This window comes from Hylobates moloch, unplaced genomic scaffold, assembly GCF_009828535.3.
Source record: "Hylobates moloch isolate HMO894 unplaced genomic scaffold, HMol_V3 SCAFFOLD_10, whole genome shotgun sequence".
NCBI classification, from domain to species: Eukaryota; Metazoa; Chordata; class Mammalia; order Primates; family Hylobatidae; genus Hylobates; species Hylobates moloch.
In genome coordinates this window covers 45,306,266-45,332,380 of record NW_026652285.1, presented here as the reverse complement: position 1 = coordinate 45,332,380, position 26,115 = coordinate 45,306,266, and the positions used below count along the sequence as shown (strand labels likewise).

The 26,115-nt window shown below is 40.8% G+C and overlaps 1 long non-coding RNA gene across 1 annotated transcript; it reads right to left on the bottom strand.

The window, feature by feature from the left end:
• Nucleotides 1-15,718: 15,718 nt before the first annotated feature.
• LOC116475152 (uncharacterized) lies at nucleotides 15,719-25,832 on the bottom strand. Its single transcript, XR_004249834.1, has 2 exons — nucleotides 25,642-25,832; nucleotides 15,719-16,200 (listed from the first exon to the last, which is right to left on the bottom strand). It is a non-coding gene; the product is annotated as an uncharacterized LOC116475152 (long non-coding RNA).
• Between the last annotated feature and the right edge of the window lie 283 nt (nucleotides 25,833-26,115).

Here is a 26,115-nt window from a genome sequence, read left to right as displayed (position 1 = left end):
GTCTCAATCCATCAACAAATAATACCAAATATGAAGAGTATATAATACTATATTCCATAAGCATTACTATAAAAAATCCATATGTACGTAATCTGTATCAAGCAGACAGAAAATGCTTCGAAAGTAATGGTAACAGAAAACAGTGATAAGAAAGCATGAAGTGTTATCAGCAAAATGGCTGTTGCAATGACTGCTACATATGCTATTTTCTATTAATTATATTATACATTCTGGTTTTTCAAATTTCAGATGCTGGGGCTATGGGACCTGGTTAATACAAGAGTAGGGGAAAATTAGTATCCTTACCAGTGTGTCATCTTTGAAGCAAAGGAGTGATTTCAGAAATGAAGAGGTCACAGTAGAGGCGACAGAATAATAATGCCTCAATAATCAGTGAAATTATCTTGAGATAATGAATGCTTCTAGGAGGCAGCAGGAGTGGGGGATGAGAGGAATTAAGTGATGAAAATGGCCCTACCTAAATTTCTGCATAATGGGGTTATGAAATAACCTGTATCTGTTGGGTTAGAATAGAGTAAAATAATCTTAATTTTGGTAATGTAAAATTTCTTTTTTCTGAAAACATTTATTATTTTTGTAATTATTTTTCAAGGAAAGTTTGTGTAACCTTTGTGCATTCTTCTTTTTATTCTTGCCGACTTACTTTTGGTCTCCATATATGTACTCAAAAGTTAATGAAGTGACAAACTTTTTTTTCTTTTTTTTTTTTTTCTTGAGATGGAGTTTCACTCTTGTCGCCCAGGCTGGAGTGCAATGGTGTGATCTCAGCTCACTGCAACCTCCACCTCTAGAGTTCAAGTGATTCTCCTGCCTCAGCCCCCCTGGTAGCTGGGATTACAAGCATGCACCACCACGCCCGGCTAATTTTTTGTAATTTTAGTAGAGACGAGGTTTCAGGAGGTCTCAAAATTCCTGACCTCAAGTGATCTGCCTGCCTCGGCCTCCCAAAGTGCTGGGATTATAGGCGTGAGCCACCGCGCCCGGCCGAAGTGGCAAAATTACATTTAGTAAAAGAGAAAGGAGTAAGGGTGGTGGAGAGAGAAAAGGCAGTGAGTGAAAACCTTCATTCAAGACTTTCATACACAATTTAACAGCTAACACTTTGATAATATTGAGGGTTATGTGTGCATGTGTTCTACATAAATATTACCTATGAAGTAGATAATATTTGTATTCCCCACTTTGAAAATGAGAAAACTGAGACTCAAGGTTATTTGCTCAGGTCACAGAGCTAGTAAGTGATAATGCCAGGATATTCAGACCTAGACCCAAGTGCACTCATGCTCTTAACCACCGTGCTATCTTGCTTCCCTGAAGACTCTAACAACATTTGGTCCTCAGAACCTATTCCTATGAAAGGATTTCAGTGGCTCTTGAGCACTTTGCTCTCCATGACTTTTCCAGGAACATGCTGATATTTCCATTGTTGACATCATCCCAGTGCTGCCTGCAGTTGCGTTTCCTCTTCTTTATTTTCTTTATTGGAAACTAGAAGCTACAGTTATTAAATGCATTTAAATAGAGCTGCTCAGGGAAACAGACTTTCATGAAGGCCATACTCTTTAAAGGCTAACATAAAGCTTCCACGCCTCCCCTTAGGAATCAGAGAAGGATGAAGGGCAGGAGACCCAGAGAGAGATTCTGTTGTCCTGACCTGAGCAGTAGACTATTCTATCCTTGTTCACCAAGAATGAGTAGCTGGGAGAGCAGAAATCCAGTTTAGGAAATATTATCCCCCGAAGAAGGAATTCATTAATCAACATTTTTTCCTCTCTGTTAAGGTATGTGAAATGTAAAGAGAATAATTAAGAACCTAACAGGTAACAGTGATTAAGAGAAGAGGACTGGCCATCAATGATAGACTGGATTAAGCAAATGTGGCACATATACACCATGGAATACTACACAGCCATAAAAAAGGATGATTACATGTCCTTTGTAGGGACATGGATGAAGCTGGAAACCATCATTCTGAGCAAACTGTCTCAAGGACAGAAAACCAAACACCACATGTTCTCACTCATAGGTGGGAATTGAACAATGAGAACACTTGGACACAGAGTAGGGAACATCACACACCCGGGCCTGTCATGGGGTGGGAAGAGGGGAGAGGGATGGCATTAGGAGGAATACCTAATGTAAATGACGAGTTAATGGGTGCAGCACACCAACATGGCACATGTATACATATGTAACAAACCTGCACGTTGTGCACATGTACACTGGAATTTAAAGTGTAATAAAAATATATATATATAAAATTTAAAAAAGAGAAGAGGACTGGAATCAGATTGCTTGAGTTCAATAATGGTTTCATGACTTACTAGCCAAGTGAATCATTGTGCAAATTACTTCAACTTCTCCAGATGTCAGTTTCTTCATCTGTACAAGGAATAATAATAATGCCTATTTTATAAGATTGCTGTGAAAGTTTAATGTAATTATCTATTTAAAGCTGAATATAACAAGTGCTAAATAAATATTAGGTATTTGTTAACACAACTTGGGAAAGCAGGTGGTGAGGGTTGTATTAGCTTCCTAGGGCTTCTGTAACAAATGTCCACAAACTGAGTGGCTTAAAACAATAGAAATTTATTCTTCACAATCTGGGGCCCAGAAGTCTGAAATTTATGTGTTGGCAGGAATTCACTCCCTCTGCATTCCAGGTGCCTATATCCTTCCAATCTCTGCCTCCATTTTCACATGACGTTCTCTGTGTGTCTTCTCTTCCGTCTATTTAAGGACACTTATCATTGGATTTAGGGCCCACTTTGGTAGTCCAGGATGATCTCATCTTAAGATCCTTAACTTACTTATATCTGCAAAGACCCTTTTTCCAAATAAAGTTACATTCACAGGGTCCAGGTTTGTTTTATTTATTTATTTATTTATTTATTTATTTATTTATTTATTTATCAATCATCTGAGTGGAGTCTCACTCTGTTGCCCAGGCTGGAGTGCAGTGGCATGATCTCAGCTCACCACAACCTCCGCCTCCCAGGTTCAAGTGATTCTCCTGCCTCAGCCTCCCGAGTAGCTGGGACTACAGGCACACGCCACCATGCCCAGCTAATTTTTATATTTTTAGCAGAGACGGGGTTTCACTGCGTTGGCTAGGCTGGTCTCGAACTCCTGACTTTGTGATCCACCTGCCTTGGCCTCTGAAAGTGCTGAGATTACAGGCGTGAGCTACTACACCTGTCCGGGTTCAGGTTTTAGAACAAGGACCTTTCTTTTGGGAGGCTGTCATTCAAACCATTATAGATGTTCAGCAACCTTTTCACTTCTCTTTTAACTACTTTCGTTCTACCTTTGGCTGGGTAGAATCTTTATGCTGTTTCCTAAATGCTGATGGTTCTTCCTTGACTTAGGACACTTTGCTAACTCTGTTAGGCTCAGTGCCATGGAGGATATAAAAATAAAACATCCTGGCTGGGCACGGTGGCTCACGCCTTAATCCCAGCACTTTGGGAGGCCAAGGAGGGAGGATCATGAGTTCAGGAGTTTGAGACCAGCCTGGACAACGTAGTGAAACCCCGTCTCTACTAAAAATACAAAAATTAGCTGGGTGCGGTGGTGTGCGCCTGTAGTCCCAGCTACTCGGGAGGCTGAGGCAGGAGAATCACTTGAACTCGTGAGGTGGAGGTTGCAGTAAGCAGAGATCATGCCACTGTACTCTAGCCTGGGCAACAGAGCAAGACTCCATCTCAAAAATAAATAAATAAACAAAATTAAAAAAAAATCACAGACCACAAAGTAATACAAATCTGCCATGATCAAGGCCATCAAAGAAGTATAGATGAAGGCACTTAGAGGATGAAAGTTTACTTTGAAAATAAGCTAATAATTGAACCAGGTGATGGGTACATATGGGCGTGTAGGTTGGGGTGTGTAGGGCTCCTTCTACATAAGTGGAAGGAATAATGAGAGCAAATGTAAAGAAGTAGGATAGCATGGAGTATGTATTGAAAACAGCAAATTGATTTTGCTTTGGAACAGGGATAATAAACTGACCCATCCAGCCCACCATCTGTTTTTATATGTGCCCTGAACTAAGAATAATTTTTATATTTTTAAATGGTTGAGAAAAAACAAAAGATAATTAAAAATTTATAACATGAAAATTATATTAAATTCAAATATTAGGATTCATAACTAAGCACAGCCACACTCTTTTGTTTACATATTGTCCATGGCTGCTTTCACACCACAGTGGCAGAGTTGAGCAGTTGTGACAGAGACCATATGACTGAAGAGCCTAAAATATTTTCTATCTGGTTTTTTTTTTTTTTTTCAGATGGAGTTTCCCTCTTGTTGCCCAGTCTGGAGTGCAATGGTGCAATCTCAGCTCACTGCAACCTCTGCCTCCCAGGTTCAAGCGATTCTCCTGCCTCAGTCTCCCTAGTAGCTGGGATTTCAGGCAGATGCTACGATGTCCAGCCAATGTTTGTATTTTTAGTAGATACAGGGTTTCACCATATTGGTCAAGGCTGGTTTTGAGCTCCTGACCTCAGGTCATCCGCCCGACTCAGCCTCCAAAAGTGTTGGGATTACAGGCGTGAGCCACCATGCCCAGCCTCTATCTGGTTTTTTATAGAAAAAGTTTGCGGCCAGGTGTGGTGGCTCACACCTGTAATCCCAGAACTTTGCGAGGCCAAGGCAGGCAGATCGCTTGAGCTCACAAGTTTGAGACCAGCCTAGGCAACATAGTGAAACCTTGTCTCTACCAAGAATACAAAAAAATTAGCTGGGTGTGGTGGTGTGCACTTGTGGTCCCAGCTACTCAGGTGTCTGAGGCGGGAGGATTGTTTGAGTCCCAGAGGTGGAGGTTGCAGTGAGCTGAGATCGTGCCACTGCACTGCAGCCTGGGTAACAGAGTGAAACTCTGTCTCAAAAGAAAAAGAAAAGAAAAAGTTTGCCAACTCCTGCTTCAGAAGAACCCTCAGGGGCATAAAGGAAACAACAGAGGAAGATATGCTGGTCCAGTATAGCCATTTGGCCTTTGGTAACAGCCTACGTTCTTGACTTTGCTCAGCCTTTTTCTACCCACCTAAATTTACCCACCCCAAATATTATCCTCTCAAGACCTTAATTGGTTATTTGCTAAGTAACCTGAGAGCTAATTTTGCAATCTTTTTAAAGCTGTGGTTGAATCATAACAGTTTAATGTATAACTTACTACTCCTCCTAGGTAACATATTTGGAATTTAGGAGAACCCAAACCAAAAAATTGCTTCCCCCTGGCAGAACAGTGGGAAAGATATTTGCAAAAGTGAGCCTTCCTTTAACTTTCATGTCACACCTTATAGGCAGTCAATTCTACCTATCAAAAGCAAACTTGGTTGTTAGTTTTGTTGTTACCCTTTCAATTGGTTAAGTTAATAGTATGCCATTTGCTGCTAAGTTTACCCTTAGGGGAGAAAAATAATGGCAAGAATTACTTTACAATAATTGTCAACCACTGAGAGTTAAGTCTCTGCACCCCCTTTAGCTAATAAGGTAGGCCTGGGTAGCTATCATTAAGTCAAAGATTTTTTCATGAAGGAGGAAACAGCTCCCTGGTGAATTCGAGATGAGATTAGAAATGCTGAAAGCAGTGTTCTCAAACTTTAGCATAGAGAAGAACTGCCAGGGTTCTGTTAAAATATGAATCCGCTAATCTTACCCCCAGAGAATCTGTGTCTCCAGTGGAACTCAGGAGTTATGGGGGAAAAAAAGCTGACGAAGGATCCAAGCTACCTCCCACAAAGCAGTCTTTATATTTGGTTCTTTACTTGCTCCAAGAATCCCCAAGTTGTTAAAGTAACAGACAATGTAAATAGACAGAAGCATCATTTTGAAAGACTTTCCTGTTCTCTCATTCTGTTTAACTAGCTTTATTCCCAGTGAGTAAATATGAATCAAACCCTAGTCTGAGTAAGAAAACTTGATTTGAGGGAAGGGGTGGATCTTTGAAAGCAGTATAGAATGGAGGTTAGGAAGGGAACTCTAGACAGAGGCTGCCTGATTCAAATCTTACCTCCGTCACTGGTGCTATGTGAGCTTGGGTGACAACTCGAATCTCTCTGTGCCATCATTCCTTCTTCTGTAAAATGGGAATAACAATATTATCTATGTCTCAGAGTAGTTGTGAGCATTAAATGAGTTACTACATGTAAAAAGCATAAAATAGAAACTTTCAGTACATTTCGATACATATATATAAAAACTTATTGGAGAAATTCTTGTGTGACCTCACATACCTCATAAGAATGGCGTAAGAATTAGAGCATGTTCATAATTAAACAATTATGATTGTGCTATTTACTCCAAGTTAGCCAGGGGCTTGTTCCTTAGAGACCACTGTCATTTTCTACATTTGTCCATGAAGTTAATCCACATATTTACAAATCCTAGATGTAACTTTACTTTTATTTTCAATAGGTAACAAGTATTAAGAACCATATCACAAGGACTTTGATAACTGCTTGACTTTGTGTGCTTTATCTCATTTATTTCTCAAAAAAAAAAAAAATTCCACGGGGTAAGTACTACTACTAGCCCCATTTTACAGATGAGAAACTGATGTTGGCCGGGTGTGGTGGCTCGCGTCAGTAATCCCAGCATTTTGGGAGGCTGAGATGGGTGGATCACCTGAGGTCAGGAGTTTGAGACCAGCCTGGCCAACATGGTGAAACCCCATCGCTACTAAAAATACAAAAATGAGCCAGGCATGGTGGCGCATGCCTGTGGTCCCAGCTACTCAGGAGGCTGAGACAGGAGCCTTGCTTTAACCTGGGAGGCGGAGGTTGCAGTAAGCCAAGATCTCGCCACTGCACTCCAGCCTGGGAGACAGGGGAAGACTCTGTATCCTCCACCCACTAAAAAAAAGAAAAAACAGAAAACTGATGTCACACAGCTAGTAGGTAAGTGTAGCTGGGACTCAAATCTATGTTATCTGACCCTATTCTTCTGTGGCAGTAGTTCTCAACATGGGGCAATTTTGCCCTAGTGGTAGACTGAATAATGGGCCCCCAAACATGTCTACATCCTAACTCACAGAACCTGTGAACATTACCTCATATGGCAAAAACACTGTGCAGATGTGATTAAGTTAAGGATTTGAGATAAGGAGATGAGCCTGGGTTATGCAGGTGTGCCCAAGAGAATCACGACAGTGCTTCTAAGAGGAAGGTAGAAGGAGTCAGAGTGGAGGAGAGGGCAATAGGATGACAGAAGTCGAGTTTGGAAAGTTGCACTTTGAAGATGTAGATGAGGCCACAAGCCAAGTAATATAGGTGGCTACTGGAAGTTGAAAGAAGACAAGGAAATGGATTCTCCCCTCAGAGCCTCCAGAAGGAACCAGCCCTGCTAATATTTTGATTTTAGTCTCCTAAGACTCATTTCAGACTTCCAACCTCTGGAACTGTGAGAGAATAAATTTGTGTTTAAGTCACTAACTTTTTCATAATTTCTTACCACAGCAATAGGAAACTATACCACTCTCCAGGGCACACATGTCAGTGTCTAGAGACACTTTTTCCTATTGTAGCAGGAGAGGTGATACCATTTGGCAGTATCTAGTGGGTAGAGACTCAACCTCCTGCAAGATACAGAGCAGTCTCCCACAACAAATAATTATCCAGCCCAAATGTCACCAGTTCTTGACAGAGCAGGAGCACTGTCATGTTGGACAAACACCACCACTTCAAGTTCCAGCTCCCTTTCTAGTGTCATGCGTTTCAAGGAAATCACTTCTCTTCTAACTACAAGCAGCCAGAAAGAGCAGACAGTAAAACACAGATAAACAGAGGTGGGAGGAAAATCTCTTGGGTAACTGCCAAACTTCATCCTCATACAATGGGCCCCAGTAAAACAGTGGGCCCTAATAAGCACATTCCTTTCCCTTCAGGTGCACTGAGCTAGGGAAGCTAAAGCAGACTTGGAGGGTATGCCTGCAGCTGCAGAAAGATGTATGGGAACAGACACACAACTCTCCCTCCCAGATAGGCACAACAAAGAGACACAGAAGCAGTCCAAGCCTCTGATAAACTCTTCCACCCTGAATCCTTAAAACCTCTTAGTGTGTAAGAGAGTGGGCTCTGACCTAACTCGGCCAGAAGCCCCTCTCAGGTTTGTTTTCTAAAATAAACCTGTCCTTGTTGACTGTTGAGCCACCCTTCATGTTTCTTTCCTATTTCTTTAATTCTTACAGTGCTGAGGTTGAGAAATCCTGCTGTAGAGCAGCAGGACAGGAAAATCTGCAGGGAATGCCAAATACTTCCAATCTGTAATCAGCCTTCTACCTAGCATAACTCAGGCTGGTCTTTAGCACATCATGGACATGGATGTTGTATTCGCCTGGTTTATTGCTAACCCACTAAAATCAATTATGGTATTACAGGAAGCTTTTTTATCTATAGAGTATAGTTCATGCTCCTCCCTCTGGTTTTGAAGGCTCACCACAACTCACTCCAACTTACTTTTCCAGTATGATTTCTTTTTAATCCCCTTTGCAAACCAAACATCCTTGGAAAAAGGGCAACTCTATGTAGCACAGGGCAGGAACAAATGAACTGTCTCCTCAATGACATAGTTGCATGCTCTTCCAGCGAAGGTATTCCACTTGAGGCTAAAATTTCATGGCAAGAGTCCACTTGTTCTAGCTTGGTCATGTGCTCTCCCCTAAATTAATTCCTAAGGCCAGGGTGATTCTATTCTCATTTTATCCAAAGAAAGCACTGGAGACTTTGAAGATCATGTTTATGTCTATGTCATCCTGGAATTCTCCAAGGAATACATTCTAGTGCCTTGCACATGTCGACATGTGAATATTGTTTGAATGAATAACAGAATGAAAGACCAACTCTCTGGGATGCATCATCTTAACCTTCGTCTCTCTGTCCCTTATTTTGCAGTCATAGCATGTGATACATCATTTCTGTGACAGATTTAACCTAAGTATTTGTGGCAAAAACTTTCTAAAAACCTAAATTCCTGGTTCGGAAATATGCTATTATTAAACTAAAGTTCAGAGTTTACATCTTCATAAAAAAAATATGGGTACAAAGTTATTGGAAAGGGACCAGAATGTATGATTATCACTCAGAAATACATCATTTATTAAACAAATCAACAAAGAAATGAGTATAACTCATAATTAATCAGTCTGGGCTCACTACACACTTATGTTCAAACTGGTAAATATTTTAAGTTTTCTTGAATTATAGCTTTAGATCAGGGTTAGCAAACTATAGTCATGTGTCACTTAGCATTGGGGATACCTTCTGACAAATGTGTTGTTAGGTGGTTTTGTCCTTGTGTTAACCTCAGGGAATGTACTCACACAAACCTAGATGGTATAGCTTACTACACGCCTAGCTTATATAGTATGGCCTATTGCTCCTATGCTACAAACCTGTTCCTTCTTCAAAGGTAAACTAACTTTAGCTTACTGTAACATTTTTACTTTTTTAAACTATTTAATTTTAAAAAATTTTTGCTCTTTTATAATAAAATTTAGCTTAAAACACACATTGTACAGCTGCTCACAAATATTTTATTTCCTTATATTTTTATTCTATAAGCTTTTTTTTCATTTTTAGAATATTTACTAGTTTTTTTACTTTTTAAACTTTTTTGTTAAAAACTAAGACACAAACACACACCTTAGCCTAGGGCTGCACCACATCAGGATCATCAATATCACTGTTTTCCACCTCCACATCTTGTCCCACTGGAAGGTCTTCAGGGCAATAACATACATGGAGCTGTCATGTCCTATGATAACAATGCCTTCTTCTGGGTACATTTTGAAGGACCTGCCTGAGGCTGTTTTACAGTTAACTTCTTAAAATAAGTACAGGGAGTGCACTATAAAATAATGATTAAAAGTATGGTATTAGGACCAGACACGGTGGCTCATGCCTGTAATCCCAGCACTTTGGGAGGCTGAGGCAGGTGGATCACGAGGTCAAGAGATGAAGACCATCCTAGCCAACATGGTGAAACCCTGTCTCAACTTAAAATACAAAAATTAGCTGGGCGTGGTGGTGTGCGCCTGTAATCCCAACTATTCGGGAGGCTGAGGCAGGAGAATCACTTGAATACAGGAGGCGGAGGTTGCAGTGAGCCGAGATAGCACCACTGCACTCCAGCCTGGCAACAAAGCAAGACTCCGCCTCAAAAAAAAAATACATATATATATACATATAAAATATTAAATACATACACCAGCAACAGTTGTTTATTACATTATCAAGTATTATGTACTGTACATAATTGTGCCATGTATGTCTGTGTGTATATATATATATATATATATATATATTTTTTTTTTTTTTTTTTTTTTTTTGGAAACAGAGGGAGACTCTGTTGCCAGGCTGGAGTGCAGTGGTGCAATCTCGGCTCACTACAACTTCCACCTCCCAGGTTCAAGCAATTCTCCTGCCTCAGCCTCCCGAGTAGCTGGGACTACAGGCGCCTGCCACCACATCCAGCTAATTTTTGTATTTTTATAGAGATGGGGTTTCACCATGTTGGCCAGGATGGTCTTGATCTCTTGACCTTGTGATCCACCTGCCTCGGCCTCCCAAAGTGCTGGGATTACAGGCGTGAGCCACTGCACCTGGCCAATTGTGCTATATTTTTATATGACTAGCAGTGTGGTAGATGTGTTTACGACAGCATCACCACAAACACTTGAGTAGTACATTGCACTATGATGTCAAAATGGCTACAGTGTCACTAGGTGATAGAAATTTTTCAGCTCCATTATGATCACCTTATGGGACTTCCCTCCCACATCCAGTCCATCCTTTTTTTTTTTTCAGACAGAGTCCCAAAATCCCAGCACTTTGGGAGGCCGAGGCAGGCAGATCACCAGAGGTCAGGAGTTTGAGACCAGCCTGGCCAACATGGTGAAACCCTGTCTCTACTAAAAATACAAAAAATTAGCCAGGTGTGGTGGTGTGCGCCTGTAGTCCCAGCTACTTGGGAGGGTGAGGTAAGAGAATTGCTTGAACCCGGGAGGCAGAGGTTGCAGTGAGCAGAGATTGTGCCACTGTACTCCAGCCTGGGCAACAAGAGCAAGACTCCATCTCAAAAAAAAAAAAAAAAAAAATATATATATATATATATATGTGTGTGTGTGTATATATATGTGTATATATGTGTGTGTATATATATGTATATATATGTGTTTGTATATATATGTATATATATGTGTTTGTATATATATATCTATATACATATAGATATATATATAACAAAGTTTCTTTCTCATAGTGAAGATAAATTCTCATCACTAGTATTGATTCTGGAGCTTTCTTTTCCATGTGTTATAAGGCGAATTGTGTTCCCCCAAAATTCACAGGTTAAAATCCTAACCCGAAAACTTCATAATGTGACTGTATTTGGAGACAGAGTCTTTAATCAGGTCGCTAAGTTAAAATGAAGTTGTTGGGGTGGGCCCTAATCCAAAATGCCTGGGGAAATTAGGACACAGACACCTACAGAAAGACACCATGTGAAGACGCAGGGAGAAGACGGCCATCTACAAGCCCAGCAGAGAGGCCTCAGAAGAAACCGATTCTGGTGACACCTTCATCTTGAACTTCTACCCTCTAGAATTGTAAGAAAATAAATTTCTGTTGCATAAGGCACCCAGTTTGTGGTACTTTGTTATGTGAGTCTCAGCGAACTAACATACCATGTTTCTGCCTTTACACATAAGTAGGCAACTATCATGTCTTCTCTTTACCAGCTTCAATATCTTCTCTCCCTTCATACATTCATTTTGGCTTATCCATTTTCTACCATATCTTTTTTTTAAAATATGTTTTCCAAATATTGTATCCGTTGGTTCAGCACTTCTACCTCTAGGAAATTTTCATACTAAGGAAATTATACTAAAGAAGCACAAAGCTTTATATTATACATAAAAATTTGCATCCCAGCGATGCATATCATTTTCTCCAATTTTAAAAAATGATATATTACACATACTTTATTTTACAAAAAAGTAAACCCAACATAATACATGTGTGATGAAATTTTCAAATAATGTGAAAATTTATAAGCAAAAAGTAAAGCCTTCTCTTACATTTACCCAGAAACCCACTCCCCAAAGAGCACTATAAGAGCATATTATCTGCACATACGATTATAAATATAAATAAACTCATGTATATAATTCTAAAAACAGAAATGGGGAAACAATTATATATAATAGTAGAATAGTTTCACCTATGATATCGTGCATATCTTTCTATGTTAATTTAATTCCTTATCCTTCCTTCTTTCACTGCCTTCGTAACTCCTGCCCCACTTAAGAGAGCTAGATTGTCATCTTGCTGACACTGTCCTTCCCTATCTCTCTGTTTGTTAAGTGTTCTTTCTCTAGATTCACATAGCACCCTGGACATAGCTAATAACCTCATATATGACCATAGTTAAGAATGATGGCACTAGGGTCAAACTGCCTGGGTTTTAATCCCCGTGTATTTATTTCCTGTTGCTGTTATAACAAATTACCACAAACTTAATAGCTTAAAACAACATAAATTTAGAAGTCAAAAGTCGTAAAATCAAGGCATCAGCAGGACTCTGTTCTTTCCAGAGGCTCCAGAGGAGAATTCATTTCCAGCTTCTGGAGGCTGCCTGCATTCCCTGGCTCACGGTCCCTTCCTCAGTCTTCAAGGTCAGCAGTGTGGCATCAAGCCTCTCTTTCCTTCTCTTCTGCCCTTCCTCTCTCTCTCTTTCTCTGTTTTCATCATCACATTCCTTCTCTGACTCTGACATTGCTATTTGCCTCTTATTAGGACTCTCCTTGACATTGGGTCCACCCAGATCATCCAGGATAATCTTCCTGTATCAAGATCCTTAACTTAGGTCGAGCATGGTGACTCACACCTGTAATCCCAGCACTTTGAGGGGCCAGGTGGATCACCTGAGGTCAGGAGTTCAAGAACAGCCTGGCCAACATAGTGAAACCCCATCTCTACTAAAAATATAAAAATTAGCTGGCCATGGTGGCACATACCTACAGTCCCAGCTACTCAGGGGCCGAGGCAGGAGAATCTCTTGAACCTGGGAGGTAGAGTTTGCAGTGAGCTGAGATTGCGCCACTGCACTTCAGCTTGGGCAACAGAGTGAGACTCCATCTTAAAAAAAAAAAAAAAATCCTTAACTTAATCATACCTGCAAAATCCCTTTTTTTCCATGTAAGATAATATTCCATTTTTACCATTTTACTTTACAGGTAATTTCGATGCAAGGTAATATTTGCAGGTACTGGGGATTAGAAGGTGGACATCTTCAGGGAGCCATTACTCAACCTGCCATACTGGGCAATGCCATCTTATTAGCAAGGCGTGCCTCAGTCTCAACAGCTATTAAAAAGAACAGAGTGATCATCCCTACTCATAAGGTTGCTCTGAGGATTCAGTGAGTTTATACATGCGAATGGTGCTTGGAACATCATATATGTTCAGTAGTGGTAGCTATTATTATTATTATTATTATTATTATTGAAGGAGTCTGGCTCTGTCACCCAGGCTGGAAGGCAGCAGCACGAGCTCAGCTCACTGCAACCTCCATCTCCTGAATTCAAGTGATTCTCCTGCCTCAGCCTCCCGAGTAGCTGGGATTACAGGCACCCGCCACCATACCTGGCTAGTTTTTGTATTTTAGAAGAGACGTGGTTTTACCATGTTGGCCAGGCTGGTCTCGAACTCCTGACTTCAGCTGATCTGCCTGCCTCAGCCTCCCGAAGTGCAGGGATTACAGGTGTGAGCCACCACGCCCAGCCAGTGGTAGCTATTATTATAACTACATAGTTACCTAGTTACCTTCTTTGCTCTATGCTGGACTGCTAGTTCTTGAAGAAAAGAACAGAATTTTATATATCTGTGTGTTCCCAGGGTGGAGCACAGGGTCTGGGACATATTAAATGCTCAATAAATATTTGTCAACCTGAATTACTCCATTTAAAAGACTAATATTTAGCCAGTAAAAATTATAGAGAATTTGAAATATTATGAAAAACATCATCATACATTATATTGTCATACAAAGTGACAAAAGCAAAATAAAATATGCACAATCACAGCTGTTTTAAATATGCAGGGCTAAAAATTATGCATAAAAATAGACTGGGAGGAAATATGCCCAAACATTAACACATTAACAGTTGGTGGTCTTAGAGTTGGGAAATCATGGGTAATTTTTCTTCCTGTTTTTTTATTTTTTAACTTCAGACTTTCTCTATTGAGCATATTCCTTTTCAAGATGAAAAAATAATTTACGTCTCATTTATACACACACATCTCTTGTTCAGTAGACATTAAAGGTGACATTATACATCAAGTCAACTCAACCTCTCAGTTACTGCCTAGCTTGCAGTTCTGAGTCCAGCATTTACCAACTAAATGAACCGAAGAAGTTGCTGTTGCGGATGTTGTTGTTGTTGTTGTTTTTGTGTCACCTGAGAGCTGAAGAGAGGGACCATCCACTCACAGGGCTGCAGCGGGATCCGGTAGGATAAGGGCACATAAAGTGCCCAGCATGTGGCAAGGCACACAATACGCATGGAATAAATGTTAGCTATTCTTCTCATGGTTACTAGTACTCAGAGAACAATGCTGTCAAACACTCATAGGAAGAATTATAAGGAGACATATGTTCAGAGACAAGAAGCAGAGAAAATTGGAAATAAACCCAGCTCATTGCATGTCAGGATCTATAAGATATTTCACTTTAGCTCCTTTCAAGGAAAGATGTACCAAGCTCAATAGTACAAGGGAGTTTTTTTTTTTTTTAAACATTCTAAGTTTTAGCAAGGGAACTGGCCCTCATCCCTTGAAATCTCATGCAGATCCCCCAGATGTAAGACAGATCAAAACAACTGCTCCAGTAAAACCTGACGTGGGGTCAGGCCATGTGTTCTGAGCTCCACGTCACCCTCACAGATCTGAGGCTTCTCAGAATAACATGGCAAGCACTGTTCCAACACTAACCTAACTGGTTAATGAGTTGTAACTTTCCCAGTTTCTTCTGGGAGCAGGGGCACTGTGTCATCCACACCCTATTGTGGTTAGCAGAGGCAACAGGAGGTAAAGGGCATATGGGAACAGCTGTACCAGGCTCCTGAACTACTTGGCGCAGCACTTGTGCATGTCTCAAGCCTGTTCCTTAGGAGCCGTGCCCTTATTTGAGCTGGAGCAACACGCAGGGATTGTCCTCAAAAGCTGGTCCTCCTCAGTCTTGACTACCCCTTTGTTTACACATTGATCAGCAGGTGGTGGCTGAACGTTCCCCTTTGATTTCTGTGGCTCAGGAGCAGCGGGCTAAGACATGAGCTGAATAAACATCGTATCATTTGGCACTGGCAGGATTCCTGGTAACCCGGGTCAGGCAAGGTTTAAGAAGGATTAGGTTTAGATTAGAAAAGGGGTTGAGTTCTTTTTTTTCCCCTGTGGTCTCTTAAGTGCCTAGGGGTTTTGTAAGAGGAGAGTGGGCTGACCGCCTAGGCTCAGTTTCCAGAAATAAAAGTGGTGAGCTTGGTGTTCTTTTCCAGAAGACCCGAGCATGTGCTAATTCTGAGTTTGGCTTCTGCTGTAAGGGTCGTGGGCTCTTGGGAATTTGGTGAAAGCTCTAGATCTTTTCTCTAGAGAATTGCACACACACACACACACACACACACACACACACGCACACACACACACACAGACAATTTTATTTATTTATGGTGCTTCCTGAAACACTCAGCCTGGGGGAATTTTAATAGCCCACACAGCTCACTAACAGGAGGCTGTACTCTTCCCCAAGTTGAGCCTGGGGGATGCCCCCTCTGGCCATCCTCCCCATGGTCGCTCCTCAGTGACCACCGGCCACACTGAATGAACCCTGCTGTCACATTGCCAGGTTTTCTTGGCAGTCTGGCCTTGGAGAGGCTCGCTGGGGGCTCTGGCAGTTGCTCTTGTTTATTACAAAGTCTTGCTCCACTCCCTGGCGACAGCTTGCAAACCAAAACTATTCCATTTCCCAGTTACAAACAGGTTAGAGGAGAGAGGGTGAAAAAAAAATGGCAGATACCTTTTGAAGGCATGACTTCTCCTTGGCTTCCCTGGAAGATTGGTTTTGTCCTCCAGCGTCGCGCAGCTCTGGATTTACTGCTAGGGTAACCATGGTTGTTTCTGCCTTCAAGTGAACAAAATTGCTGGTTGAATTTTTCCTTTTTGTTCTTCTGTCTCTTAGTGGAGGTTTTTCCCCCACCACTTAGAAAAAAGGATGAGGCTAATACTCCCCCTCCCCTCAATTAAATGGATGTTTCCCTCCTAACTGACTTGACTTTGCAAAAACTGCAATGTGGATGAAAGGGGGATGGGTGCAGGTATCAAGGAAAGATAGAAGTATTTTCCAGTTCTATAAACAGCTGTCTGCCTCTCATCTTTACCACACAAAAATCATGGCTCAGAACCCTTGTAAAGGAGTCAGTAGGCACTGAAGTGCCCAGTTCACCATCTACTTGTTATGTGACAGTGAGCAAGTTACTTAACCTCTCTGAGCCCCAGTTTTCTCCCAGGATTAAAACAGTACCTGCTGCATAAGGCGGTAGTGAGAATTCAACGAGAATGTGGGCCTAGTTGTTAGCAGCTCTTTGACTCCAAGTGAACATTCAGGAACTATTTATTATTAATATTATAAACAGTTTTGTTTTGTTTTGTTTTTTAAACGGAGTCTCGCTCTGTCATCCAGGCTGGAATGTCCACCTCCTGGGTTCAAGCGATTCCCCTGCCTCAGCCTGCTGAGTAGCTGGGACTACAGGCATGCGCCACCGTGCCCAGCTAACTTTTTGTATTTTTAGTAGAGACGGGGTTTCACCATGCTGGCCAGGCTGGACTCGAACTCCTGACCTCATGATCTGCCTGCCCGCCTTGGCCTCCCAAAGTGCTGGGATTACAGGCATAAGCCACTGCACCCAGCCTATAAACAGATTTTTATGCCCCAGTGGAGCACTATTTTTCCTCTAGAAACACGATCTAGCACTGCTATGGTCTGAATGTTCGTGTCCCCCAGAATTCGTAGGTTGAAATCTAATCACCCATGTGATGGTAACTGAAGGTGGGCCCTTTGGGGAGTGATTAAATCATGAGGGCAGATCCTTCATGAATGGGGTTAGTGTTCTTATAAAGGAGGCTCCCAAGAGCTGCCTTGCCCCTTTCACTCTATGGGGACACAGCAAGAAGTGCCATCTATGTGCCAGAAACCAGGGCCCTCGCCAGACACTGAATCTGTCAGCTCCTTGAGTTTGGCCTTTCCAGCCCCTATTACTGTGAGAAATAAGTTTCTGTTGTTGATAAGCTACCCAGTGTGTGTATTTTGTTATAACAGCCTGAACAGACTAAGACAGGTGTCTTAAACACAAACATAGGCGCTCTCCAATTTGTACTAGGAAGTTCTACTTGCCACACCCAGGATGAGTAACTAATTAGGTGACATCATTTTAGGACCTGGTTGAAGGTTCTAATCCTAAATAATACTCTTAGCACAGAAGTAAGGGTACTTGATATGTCCAACCTACTATACCAAGTAGCAAAGATATTTTAAAACATTCAGGCTGGGCACAGTGGCTCATGCCTATAATCCCAGCCATCTGGGAGGCCGAGGTGGGTGGATCACCTGAGGTCAGGAGTTTGAGGCCAGCCTGACCAACATGGTGAAACACCATTTCTACCAAAAATACAAAATTAGCCAGGCATGGTGGCGCATGCCTGTTATCCCAGCTACTTGGGAGGCTGAAGCAGGAGAATCACTTGAACCAGGGACGCAGGCAGAGGTTGCAGTGAGCTGAGATCACGCCATTGCACTCCAGCCTGGGCATCAAGAATGAAACTCTGCCTCAAAAATAAATAAATAAATAATAATAATAATAATAATAATAATAAAACCATTCAGACTCTGCTCTTCATGTAACACCACCGTCAAGTCAGCAGAGAAGACAGTACAAGTTTCTATAAGAGTAAATATTTGTTGGAGCACTTTGCATGTGCTAATAGATGTCCTAAGCAATTTATCTAGTTTAATCTTTTCAGTAATCTTCTGAATAGGTACTATTATTACCATCATCATTTTATAAATGAAAACAGAGTCTCAGAGAGGTTAAGTGAATGTTTCAGAGTCACAGAGCTTGTACGAATGAGAGCTGGTACTAAACTGAGAGTCTACTGCATTATGTGGCTTTAGTCTCTTCTAATTCTTATGAGCCTGTGATGCTCCTCTTTAAACTTCCTAAAATAATAATGTTCAGTTGAGAAGTTCATCCTTGCTCACTTTAATAGGACTGAACATCTTCCCCTAGCAGAATTCTCAGATGGCTTAACACTGTCCAGAGCAAACTTAGCTTCAGATCTATGTAAAGCAACTTTCACATTGTTTGTGAAACTGATGGATAATTTATTTTTTAACCACCATGCAGAAGAAAACTATGTAAGTGCATACATCCTTCAGTGCGCACAAATAAAAGGGGAAGAAGTAATAGTGTTCATTTACATCATCCACAATGTTTGCTATAAAACATAAGAAACAGTTCTTAAAGCCGTATACAGACTCACGCAGTGGTGCTTCTGCAAAAACTTACGCCATGAACTCTAGTCTATTATCTCATTTCTTTTTCTGAGACAGAGTCTCACTCAGTCGCCCAGTCTGGAGTACAGTGGCACAATCTCAGCTCACAGCAACCTCTGCCTCCCGGGTTCAAGGGATTATTGTGCCTCAGCCTCCCGAGTAGCTGGGATTACAGGCATGCACCACCACACCTGGCTTATTTATTGATTTATTTTTGTATTTTAGTAGTGATGGGGTTTCACCATGTTGGCCAGGCTGGTCTTGAACTCCTGGCCTCAAATGATCCATCCACTCGGCCTCCCAAAGAGCTGAGATTACAGGCATGAGCCACTGCGCCCAGCTTATCCTCTCATTTCTATTACCCTGAGCAAGTTTGACATCTGAACTAAACTTCTTTATGTAATGTTTGTTTTGTTTTGTTTTTTCCTCTGATTGTAAAAGTGGTATATGTCCATTATAGAAAATTTAGAAAATGCAGGTGTGTATAAAGAAGCCACTCACATGAGCCAAATTTCTTAGTGTTTGATCTGGACTCAGATTCAAAGCTAATTTGGCTCTTAATAAAATTCAGAGTTGTTTTTGTGAGGGACTACAAGGATAAACCTTTGGATTCTAGTGTAATTTAAGATATTTTACCGGTGGGACACGGTGGTCTATGCCTGTAGTCCCAGAACTTTGGGAGGCCATGTAGTCCCAGAACTTTGGGAGGCCAAGGCAGGCAGATCTCTTGAGGTCAGGAGTTCGAGACCAGCCTGACCAACATGGAAACCCCATTTCTACTAAAAATACAAAATTAGCCTGGTGTGGTGGTGCATGCCTGTAATCCCAGCTACTCAGGAGGCTGAGGCAGGAGAATCACTTGAACCTGGGAGGCGGAGGTTGCAGTGAGCCAAGATGGCGCCACTGTACTCCAGCCTGGGCAACAAGAGAGAAACTCCATCTAAAAAAAAAAAAAAAAAAGACATTTTACCATAAGTCATTTTAAAGAAGTCAAGTTAGAAAAGAATTTTTTCATCTCCTCCTAATTGTTATGTGAGTATCTAGAGAAATGTTGGGGGGAAAAGTAAGCCTATGACATTCTTCAGTGCTTTCTATTGTATAGCAAACTGGATTCTTGCCTTCTCTGAGCTTTCAAAGCTATGGTTTAAAAAGACAACTAGAAATGTGATTTCCTACTCCTCATTGTTTTTCCATTTTTCTTCCTATTTATAAAGGATTAAAATGTTATACCTAAAAAAAGAAAATTGCAAAAATCAGGTTATATCTATACCATTTTTGGATATTTGAAGTGTTTAATATTTCCATCTTGTCTGAGTATGATTCAAAGAACAAATTACTTCCACGTATATTTCTTTCTTCCTATAACGGCCATCAGACACTTTAAATCTATTTAAAAGTTATTTTCATATATTGGCTGCATATGAACATGTAATGGAAAAAGATCAAACCATTTAACTTTCCATGTTCTTAAATCAACCATACTGAATTGACATTGTGTGTTCAGAATGTCCCCAATCATATGTAAAAAAAAAAAAATAGGTAGACATTAACCTAATTTTCTTCTTTCTCTTTCACTTGGTTCCAAAATCAAATTAGAGGGGAGTTGATTACATATTACACAGCACTACTTCCCATGTTATCTGTGAGCCAAAATTTCATAAAGCATTTAATATTCTCAAATTTACAATCCACAACTTGAGGGGCATTAATTGCTCAGGTAATTATTTATTTATGTAATATTCACTTACTTGCTTATCACTTCATCCGAGAACCTCAATGTGATTCATAAATATTAACCTATTGTAATTATGTGTTATCGCAAGAAAATAAGATACATAGTTATTAGTAAGTTTTAAATCATTATTAGCTGTGCAGTTGACCAAGAAAGCTGATATTTAGATTTGTGGTTGTAACTTATATCTAACTTATAGTTAAATTCTTCTTCTTCTTTTTTTTTTTTTTTTTTTTTGAGACACAGTCTTGCTCTGTCACCCAGGCTGGAGTGCAGTGGCGCGATCTTGGCTCACTGCAAGCTCGGCCTCCCGGGTTCACGGCACTCTCCTGCCTCAGCCTCCCAAGTAGCTGGGACTACAGGCACCCGCCATCCCGCCCAGCTAATTTTTTTTTGTATTTCTTAGTAGAGATGGGGTTTCACCATGTTAGCCAGGATGGTCTCGATCTCCTGACCTCATGATCTGCCTGCCTCGGCCTCCCAGATTGCTGGGATTAAACGCGTGAGCCACCGCACCTGGCCAAATCATTATTCTTTTTGGTGCCACTGATGTGCTATCATATATTGAAGGGATTCTGGGTGATATTTCAGCATTGCGAAGTGATAGCAGAAGAACCTGATACAAGTTTATTCTTGTCTTCTTTAAGATTTCCAGTATTTTATCTCTAACATAGTAGGAATGTCTTGAATTAAGCATGTAGAATTTTATTTTTAGGGTCCTCCAAATAACTCATTCTCTCGCATCCTAGCATGACTTTCAGTAACCAAACAAGCAAAAAGTCTAATAATTATAAATATAGTGTTTACCAACATAAAAAAAGTAAACAAACATTCTTATGATACCTAGTTAGTCTGTCTAGGCTTGTGACCTTTTCCACTGAACTCTGAACACATCTGGCTTTTTCCTGCCAAACCTCAGATCTCTGACCTGCGTTATTTGTGGTCATCAACTTTGCTGTTGTTGTTGCTTTTAAGTTAATTCTGTTAGGGTTGTGGAGCTCCAGGCTGTGAATTATGATTTGTAATCTCTTGTGTTTAGGACATTCTACTTTTTTCTAACATGATTTATGGCTGACCTTATTTTTAACATTTGGACACAATGCTTTTATATTTCAAAGCTGACCTTTGATCTTTGTGTGTTCTATTTTGTAAATCTTAGGTGATGGATCTTGGGAGCCACAGGTGAGAGGGACTAAAAAAAGTCCCAGAAATGTGGTAGTTGTTTGTTGGCTGCCATGATTCAACAGCAGGGTCATGAAAGCTGATGCAGAGAGCTGCTCAGACCAGGGACGAGTTTGGACGGTAAATCTGAGTCACTGCCTGACCCAGCAAACTCCCCAGGTGCCTCTGAGTCTAGGATCAGGGTCATCTTTGACTTGAGAGTGCATGACAATGTCTGCTTTCCCAAAGGAATAAAGATGGAAAGCCCTGTTATCCACTTTTAATCATATATTTTTTCTAGCAATATGCTAATTTAATTCATCAGCAGCTGTATGTCTCCCAACATGTCAATAATTTTAGTCATGTTAACATGCTGATAACTGTGCCATTTTAGTCCTTTGAGTTTGCAGACGCATAAAACAGATGTGCCCCCATGAGGACCTACTTAGATGGCTTTCTCATAGTTTCCAACTTGCCTGCATTTAAATTAATATTAAAATAAGTAATTACATTATAAAATTATAGTTTCCCAAAAGATTTTTGAGTCCAGATCCCTATTGTCCGAAAAGGTGGCAATTATTTTTCTTCAGTAGACTGTTAACTTCATAATTTTCATTAAGATTAATTCTAGTAATTCCTTGGTGGTCCATCCTTATATTGAGTAACCCATTTTCTAGGCTATCTTCCTAAAACAATGGAACTTCTTACTGAAGCAACGTAAGACTGGCATTATTATTCTTCAGCAGTCCTCAGTTGAAACAGAAAAGTGACCATTTCCTTCCTTTGCTCCTTCCTTCATTTCCTCCTTCATTCCTTTCTTCCTAATTATTTTATTTTTATTTATTTACTAGAGTCAGGGTTGCTCTGTTGCCCAGGTTGAAGTGCAGTGGCACTATCATGGTTCACCACAGCCTTCACCTCCTGGGCTCAGGTAGCTGAGATCACAGGTGTGCACCACCACACCTGGCTAATTTTTTTTTTTTTTTTGTAGAGACAGAGTCTACCTATGTTGCCCAGGCTGATCTCGAACACCTAAACTCAAGCAATCCTCCTACCTCAACCTCCCAAAGCACTGGGACTACAGGCCTGAGCCATGTGTTCAACCTCTCTTTCTTCCTAATTTACATTCCAGTTAAGGGGAAGTATATGAATCCTGAGCACAAGCTATGTGGCTAACAAGTCAATATTCAACTACCAAGGCTTAAAACTTTTATCTTTACCTGGTTGGAGATTCACCCAAACTCTATAAAATGAAGTGCCACGGAAGAATATCTCATGGAAAAAGCCCAGGCTTTGGATTTTTTTTTTTTTTTTTTTTGATGGAGTCTCGCCCTGTCCCTCAGGCTGGAGTGCAGTGGTGCAATCTCGGCTCACTGCAGCCTCCCTCTACTGGGTTCAAGCAATTCTCCTGCCTCAGCTTCCCGAGTAGCTGGGATTACAGGCATACGCCATGATGCCCGGCTAATTTTTGTATTTTTAGTAGAGAAGGGGTTTCCCATGTTGGTAGGCTGGTCTCAAGTGATCCATCTGCCTTGGCCTCCCAAAGTGCAGGAATTACACCGTGCCTGGCCTGGATTTAAATGCATTTTTATTCCAGTATGGCTCTTCCATTTTACCTACTGTGACCTTGGACAAGCTAACCTGATTCAACATGTGTAGAAGAAAGAAAACAATAGCTAACTAATGGAATGGTGATGAAGATTAAATTAGATAAGAAATGCAAGTAATGTGCCTAAAATAGTGACTTCCACCTGGTAGACGCTCTCTACATAAACCTAAAATTGTTATAGCTTTAACCAAACCTAAAATTATTTTTAGGTTTATGTAGAGGGCATATACCAGGTTAAAGTTCATTTCTCAAATATTTGAACAATTCCCATTAATTGTAATTCCTGCACTTTGGGAGGCCAAGGCAGATGGATCACTTGAGACCAGCCTGGCCAACATGGGGAAACCCCGTCTCTACTAAAAATACAAAAATTAGCCGGGCATCATGGCACATGCCTGTAATCCAATTACTTGGTTTAACCAAATTTAAAATTATTTTTAGGTTTATGTAGAGAGCGTCTACCAGGTGAAAGTTAATTTCTCAAATGTTTGAACAATTCCCATTAAATTTCCCCTTTTCTCCAGTAACTTCATGAAGAACAATAAGCTTTTCTGTATGTAAGAATAATCTCACCTTTCAAAAAGAAAATTGCCATTTCTCTGTAATATCAACAATTACTCCTTATCTATTTTACTTGTATAATCAAAGAATAATACAAACATTGTAACAGATGAAGCGACATCAAGAAACTCTGCCTTTGCTTACGCTGGCAACAGCTGATAATGAGATTCTAAAGGGGAATACTGTAAGCAGGGTGAATTAGGAGATTGAACTGCAAAAGATCCAGAAAGACAAGATTAAGTTACACGAAGATAGCATCTAAAAAATGATGAAAGATGAAATTCAGGCAAGGTGTTCTGATGTATTGGCAACATGCAAGATGCTGCTGGACAATCTCCTGGGAATCACTTAACCTTAGAGGTAATTATGGAGTGAAAAATTCATTCAAGAGATTGCCTAAGAAGATAAATGCAAAAGAGGCACTAAAAAAATGTGATTAATGCTCTCAAAGGCAATGGGCAGGAGGGATCAGGATAATAATGAGACTTTATCATTTCACAAAAGATCTTTGCATGTGTCATCTCTGTATTGCAGAGCAGCCCTGAAAGACAGGAACCTCCCATGTCATCATTTTATAGATGTGGAACTGAAGCTCAGGCACAATTAAATGACTTGCCCAAAGCCACACAGCCAGTAAAGGACAAGGCCAGGACTTGAACGTGGATCTTCCAATTCTAAATCCATTACAATCTGCTCTAAAGGACTGTCAAATGTGGTGTTTCGCTGAGGAATGATGACTTTGAATAGCACCATTTTATGTTAGAAGGCAAACTATCTTTCTGCCTTGAATACAATAGTTCCCCATTAACCGAGGCCAACTGTGGTCTGAAAATATGTGAGTACAGTACAATAAGATATTTTGAAAGAAAGAGAGAGACATTTATATAATTTTTTTTTTGAGACAGGGTCTTGCTCTGTTGCCCACGGTGGAGTGCAATGGCACAAACATAGCTCACTGCAGCCTCAACCCCCTGGGTTTAAGCAATCCTTCTGCCTCAGCTCCTGAGTACTAGGACCACAGGCATGCGCCACCATGCCTGGCTAAGTGTTTTATTTTTTGTAGAGATGAGGTTTTGCCAAATTGCCCAGGCTCCTGGGCTCAAAGGATCCTCCCGCCTCTCCCTCCCAAAGTTCACAGCCATGAGCCACCATGCCAGCCTTACGTAACTTTTATTACAGTATATTGGTGTAATTTTTAAATTTTATTATTATTGTTGTTAATCTCTTACTGTGCCTAATTTATAAATTAAACTTTATAATTGTTATGTAGAGGCAACAGAATTGAGGCATGGCGGGTTGCGTGACCGAGTAACCACACTCCAGGCGACAGAGGAGACTTGATCACAAGAAAAAATCTGATTTCAGGCATCTAATGGGGGGATTGGAAGGTATCCCCCCAGATAAGAGGGGACTACTGTAATGTTCACTTGAATAATTTAGGGGAATGTTTAGAAGCCTTAGTTATAGACATTGACTCTCAGGCTATCTCCAGTCTCTAAATGTTTCCTGTGTCAATATACTCAGTTTCTGAGGGACACAAATTAAATATATGCTCCAGAAGACACTTCAGGCAAATATACCCATATTAATACAAAATAAGACTTAACCCCAAACCCATATGGGTTTTCTACCCTGGTGACCTCAGCTGAGCTATTTCTTGGCTTCTCGCTGAATAAGGCTTAGTATAAAGGCAAACCAAAGATCATGGGTTTGAGTATTGCACTCGAAATCACATGCACTTTTGCTGCTAATCTTGCAGGAAATTACAAAATAAAATTAACTGAGGTACAGCTTGTACACTAAGCTACATATGCAGTAAGGTACACAAACCTTAACTGTACAGCTTGATAAATTTTAACATATGTATTCCCCGTGTAACCCCTACCATCAAGATATAAAACATTTCTAGTAACTGCAGGGCATTTTAGAATATCTATAAAAACAAACTTACCCACTCTAAACTGTCAACGGGTAGGAGCATGGCCTTTGCCTATGGCTTTGCCCGAATAAGCAAATAAAAGCACTACTTTTTAAATTTCAGGAAGTCTTTAGCTCTTCAGAGGCAGACCCTATGCTTAGACTGAGGGTGGGTCAGGTGTGAGCTGGCCAGCACTGTTTCCCGCTGTGTCTCTGCAGCACTTCCTCTTTCTGTAGTACTTTAGCTGGTTTTCCTCAGAAGAACCACTCCTTTCCACGTGTTTGAGTCACACTAATCCCATCCTCCTGGCGCCAGGGTTGGATGATGGGAACGAGGCCTAAGCCAATGAGCGTGCTGCATTCCCAGCCCACACTGACAGGCCTAGGGGTAGGCCCAATGTAAAGCAAGGAGAGTTTCGCTGAGACAGGGAGCCAGAATCAGGAAGGGTGGAGCCAACACACTGAGACAGAAATCAGATCTGCTGACACAGCTGAGCTCCCTTATCTA